Source organism: Melanerpes formicivorus, unplaced genomic scaffold (genome assembly GCF_026170545.1).
Source record: "Melanerpes formicivorus ecotype bairdi unplaced genomic scaffold, bMelFor1.0.p_v2 SCAF_184, whole genome shotgun sequence".
In the NCBI taxonomy this organism is placed as follows: domain Eukaryota; kingdom Metazoa; phylum Chordata; class Aves; order Piciformes; family Picidae; genus Melanerpes; species Melanerpes formicivorus.
Genome location: NW_027142536.1, coordinates 317,501 through 323,166, shown reverse-complemented (window position 1 = coordinate 323,166; position 5,666 = coordinate 317,501).

Sequence of the window (5,666 nt, the reverse complement as noted above, 5' to 3'; positions counted from 1 at the left end):
GGGGGGAGGCAGTGGAGGGGGTGCGGGGAGAAGCGGCAGCGGAGGCGGAGGGGGGGGGGGGGCTCGAAGACAGCTGGCAGCCGCTTCGGTGAACGTCACCCGGGAGGCGACCGGGACCGGCCCGGGAAGCCATCGTCCGGCCCGGGATCCCGGCCGCGGCCGGACCGGCTCGAAGCCCCGCGGCCCCGGCACGGGGGAGGCCCAAAGACTGGCGGCAGCCGCTTCGCTGAACGTCACCCGGCCGGCGACCGGGGCCGTCCCGGGGCCGTCCCGGGATGCCGGCTTCCGGCACGGGGTCCCGGCCGCGGCCGGAGCGGCTCGAAGCCCCGCGGCCCCGGCAGCAGCCGGAGCCGCTCGCCGTTCGGGCTCCCGGCACCCTACGGATCCGGCGACTCGTTCGCCGGCGGCGGGGGGAGGCAGTGGAGGCGGTGCGGGGAGAAGCGGCAGCGGAGGCGGAGGGGGGGCGGGGGGGGACGATAGTGGCGGGGGGCGGGGGGTGCTCGAAGGCAGCCGGCAGCCGGTTCGGTGAACATTCGCCGGGGCGGGGGGGCGACCTGTCCGTGCCCGGGGCAGCCCCGGGAAGCCGGCAGCCAGCACGGGGTCCCGGCAGCACCTGTTCCCTGCCCTGGGACTTGCCGTGCCCGGCGGCCGGTTGCCGGGTGGGGGGGAGCGATGAGAGGCGGGGCGCAGCGGCCGGGGCAGCGCCGGGCCGCAGCGGGGGGCTGGGCGGGTGGGGTAGGCGTCGAGCGGCAAGCCCTCGGCTGCAGCGAATGTTCGGCGGTGCGGGGCGGGGGGGGACGGGACGACACGTTGGGGGCGCCGAGTCCGAGCCACCCCCGGCCCCAGGGGCGGCCGGAGGGGGAGGCCGGTGCCTGGCCCTGGGAGCTGCTGGGCGCCGGATGGCCGAGGGTGCGTCAGAAGCCGCCCGAGCGGTCGAGCAGGTCCTCCAGAAAGGCCTAGGGTGGCTTCGAGGGCCCCGGGAGCAGTCGAGGGAGGCCTCCAGGCAGGTCTGGAGTGGATGGGAGGCCTTCCAAAGCAGACAAGGGAGGCTGCCAGCGGGGCCTAGGCTGGCACTGCAGCCTGTAAATGGTTGGGGGGGGGGGCCTCTGGTGCGGCCTGGAGTCTCTGGGTGGCGTCCAGAGAGGTGCAAAAGATCCTCTGGTGCGGCCTGTGGTGGCGGAGAAGCCTGCAGAGCGTGCGGGGGAGGCTTCTGGTGCGGCCTGGGGTGGGTCGGAAGCCTGCAGAGCGTGCGGGAGAGGCTTCTGGTGCGGCCTGGGGTGGCTGAGAAGCCTGCAGAGCGTGCGGGAGAGGCTTCTGCTGCGGCCTGGGGTGGCTGAGAAGCCTGCAGAGCGTGCGGGGGAGGCTTCTGTTGGGGCCTGGGGTGGGTCAGAAGCCTACAGAGCGTGCGGGGGAGGCTTCTGTTGCGGCCTGGGGTGGGTCGGAAGCCTGCAGAGCATGCGGGGGAGGCTTCTGCTGCGGCCTGGGGTGGCTGAGAAGCCTGCAGAGCGTGCGGGAGAGGCTTCTGCTGCGGCCTGGGGTGGCTGAGAAGCCTGCAGAGCGTGCGGGAGAGGCTTCTGTTGGGGCCTGGGGTGGGTCGGAAGCCTGCAGAGCGTGCGGGAGAGGCTTCTGTTGGGGCCTGGGGTGGCTGAGAAGCCTGCAGAGCGTGCGGGGGAGGCTTCTGGTGCGGCCTGGGGTGGCTGAGAAGCCTGCAGAGCGTGCGGGGGAGGCTTCTGGTGCGGCCTGGGGTGGCTGAGAAGCCTGCAGAGCGTGCGGGGGAGGCTTCTGGTGCGGCCTGGGGTGGCTGAGAAGCCTGCAGAGCGTGCGGGGGAGGCTTCTGGTGCGGCCTGGGGTGGGACGGAAGCCTGCAGAGCGTGCGGGGAGAGGCTTCTGCTGCGGCCTGGGGTGGGTCGGAAGCCTGCAGAGCGTGCGGGAGAGGCTTCTGTTGCGGCCTGGGGTGGGTCGGAAGCCTGCAGAGCGTGCGGGAGAGGCTTCTGCTGCGGCCTGGGGTGGGTCGGAAGCCTGCAGAGCGTGCGGGAGAGGCTTCTGCTGCGGCCTGGGGTGGCTGAGAAGCCTGCAGAGCGTGCGGGAGAGGCTTCTGGTGCGGCCTGGGGTGGCTGAGAAGCCTGCAGAGCGTGCGGGAGAGGCTTCTGCTGCGGCCTGGGGTGGCTGAGAAGCCTGCAGAGCGTGCGGGAGAGGCTTCTGCTGCGGCCTGGGGTGGCTGAGAAGCCTGCAGAGCGTGCGGGAGAGGCTTCTGCTGCGGCCTGGGGTGGCTGAGAAGCCTGCAGAGCGTGCGGGAGAGGCTTCTGGTGCGGCCTGGGGTGGCTGAGAAGCCTGCAGAGCGTGCGGGAGAGGCTTCTGGTGCGGCCTGGGGTGGCTGAGAAGCCTGCAGAGCGTGCGGGAGAGGCTTCTGCTGTGGCCTGGGGTGGGTCGGAAGCCTGCAGAGCGTGCGGGGGAGGCTTCTGGTGCGGCCTGGGGTGGGTCGGAAGCCTGCAGAGCATGCGGGGGAGGCTTCTGCTGCGGCCTGGGGTCTCTGGGTGGCCTCTAGAGAGGTGCAAAAGACCCTCTGGGTTGGGCTGGGGTGGCTCTTGGACCCCTGCCACACAGTGGGGAGAGGCCTCCGGCCCGCCACCTGTGTCCCTGTGTGCCTGAGTGCCTGTGTCCCTGTGTCCCTGTGTCCCTGTGTCCCTGTGTCCCTGTGTCCCTGAGTGCCTGAGTGCCTGAGTGCCTGTGTCCCTGTGTCCTTGTGTCCCTGTGTCCCTGTGTCCCTGAGTGCCTGAGTGCCTGTGTCCCTGTGTCCCTGTGTCCCTGAGTGCCTGAGTGCCTGAGTGCCTGTGTCCCTGTGTCCTTGTGTCCCTGTGTCCCTGTGTGCCTGAGTGCCTGTGTCCCTGTGTCCCTGTCTGTGTACCTGTGTGCGAGAGTGTCCGGCACGCCACCCAGCGGCGGCGGGCAAGCAGGTAGGCGGGTGGGCGGGCCGGCGAGGGCCAGTGTGAGTTTGGGGGGTGGGAGGGGAGGCGGCAGCTGGAAGCGTCAGAGGAGGGGGCGTGGCTCCGGCTGGCCCCGGGAGCAGGTTCCCGGGACCGGGACCGGCTGGACCCGGCGGGTGGTTGATCCCGGGGCGGGGGGCAGAGGCGGCGGGAAGCGGCAGCTGCGTGTGCGGCGGGGGGGGTGGAGGGCGAACCGCGGCGGGAAGCGGATGCTTCAGAGCAGGTTACGGGGGCGGGGACGGACGACACCACCTGTCCCCGCCCCGGGACGGGCTGGACCCGGCGCCCTGGACCCGGCGCCGTGTACCCGCCGCCGCCCCCCGCCGCCGCCCCCCTCCGCCACCCCGGGACCCCGACGTTTTTTGGCGCCCGCGCCTTTTTTTGCTCCCCGCCTGCCCGCGCTGCCCCGGGCCCTCCCCCGGGGCGGGGCGGGAGGGAGGGACGGACGGACGGGTAGCCGGGGATCTCCGAGCGCGCGCCACCAGACCGAGGCGGGTCCCGGCGGCGGCGGCGGCGGCGGCGGCGGCGGCAGCAAGCGACGGCGGGGGGGGGCAGGCTAGGGAGAGAGGGGGAGCGGCATGCGGTAGGGCTGGGGGGTTTGTTTCGGGGGGGAGGGGTGGGGGGGTGGCAGCGGTCAGCGAGAGCGGGGAGAGGGGGAGCGGCATGCGGTAGGGCTGGGGTGTTTTTGGGGTGGGGGCGTTGGGGGGATTAGCGGGCGGGCGGGCAGCCGAGCCAAGCGGCAAGCCGGGGGGCGGGCGAGGGCGGCTTTAGGGCCGGAGGAGCGGAGCGCAACCTCCCCCGTGCAGGCTCCAGCGTGGAGAGCAGCAAGTTTTTGGGGACGGGGGACGACGGACGGGAGGGGCAGCGGCGAGAGGCTAGCTGCGGCAAGGGGCACCGGCACGGCCGCCCTAACAGCGCCGCCTCGGTCGCAGGGGTTAGAGAGCAGCCGGGCAGCCCGGGAGGGAAGCGGCAGCCCGCGAAGGGGGGAAGGGGGGGCTCCGCGCAAACCGCTAACGGGAGCCGGGGGGTGTGGGGAGCTGGGGGTGGCAGCAGCGGCAAGAGGCAACGTCGGGAGGGGGGGCTCCGCGCAAACCGGTAACGGGGGCCGGGGGGTGTGGGGGGGGGCGGTGGCGGCCGCGGCAAGAGGCAACGGCAGGCGGGGGAGCTCCGCGCAAACCGGCAGCGGGGGGGGGGGGGCGGGGGGTAGCGGCAAGAGGCAACGGCGGGAAGGGGGGGCTCCGCGCAAACCGCTAACGGGAGCCGGGGGGTGTGGGGAGCTGGGGGTGGCAGCAGCGGCAAGAGGCAACGTCGGGAGGGGGGGCTCCGCGCAAACCGGTAACGGGGGCCCGGGGGTGTGGAGGGGGCGGTGGTGGCCGCGGCGAGAGGCAACGGCAGGCGGGGGCGCTCCGCGCAAACCGGCAGCGGGGGGGGGGCGGGGGTAACGGCAAGAGGCAACGGCGGGAAGGGGGGCCTCCGCGCAAACCGGCAGCGGGGGGGGGCGGGGGTAGCGGCAAGAGGCAACGGCGGGAAGGGGGGGCTCCGCGCAAACCGGCAGCGGGGGGGGGGCGGGGGTAGCGGCAAGAGGCAACGGCGGGAAGGGGGGGCTCCGCGCAAACCGGCAGCGGGGGGGGGGCGGGGGGTAGCGGCAAGAGGCAACGGCGGGAAGGGGGGGCTCCGCGCAAACCGGCAGCGGGGGGGGGGCGGGTGGTAGCGGCAAGAGGCAACGGCGGGAAGGGGGAGCTCCGCGCAAACCGGCAGCGGGGGGGGGGCGGGGGGTAGCGGCAAGAGGCAACGTCGGGAGGGGGGGCTCCGCGCAAACCGGCAGCGGGGGGGGGGCGGGGGTAGCGGCAAGAGGCAACGTCGGGAGGGGGGGGCGCCGCGCAAACCGGCAACGGGGGCGGGGGGGGGAGGCGGTCAGGGGCGGGGGGAGATTTCTAGAGATGCCGGCAGACCTTCTCCCCGGAGAACAGCGCTGTTGAAGAAAAGACTGCTTCAGAACACAACCTTTAATGAAAGACGCTCGATGAAAACAACACTTAATAAAAGAAGGTTTCATGCCGACTGCCTCTCTTCATTTACGCCGCCGCGGGGGGGGGGGGTTGGGGGCCGGGCGGGCGATACCAGGCGGCCCTCGTCCCGGGGACCACGTCTACCCCGCGGTTCCAGCCTCCGCGCGCTAAGTGCCCGCCCGGCCGCGGGGAGCACGTCTACCTCCTGCCGCACGGCTCAGTGCACTAAGTCCCCCCTCGCCATGGAGAGCACGTCTACCTGCCAGCTCAGGGAGAGCACGTCTACTCACCGAGGGAGAGCACGTCTACCACCTGGGAAGGAGAGCACGTCTACCTCCTCGGGAAGGAGAGCACGTCTACCTCCTCGGGAAGGAGAGCACGTCTACCTCCTCGGGAAGGAGAGCACGTCTACCTCCTGGGAAGGAGAGCACGTCTACCTCCTCGGGAAGGAGAGCACGTCTACCTCCTGGGAAGGAGAGCACGTCTACCTCCTCGGGAAGGAGAGCACGTCTACCTGCCGCCGCACGGCTCAGTGCACTAAGTCCCCCCCTCGCCAGGGAGAGCACGTCTACCTCCTCGGGAAGGAGAGCACGTCTACCTCCTGCCGCACGGCTCAGTGCACTAAGTCCCCCCTCGCCATGGAGAGCACGTCTACCTGCCAGCTCAGGGAGAG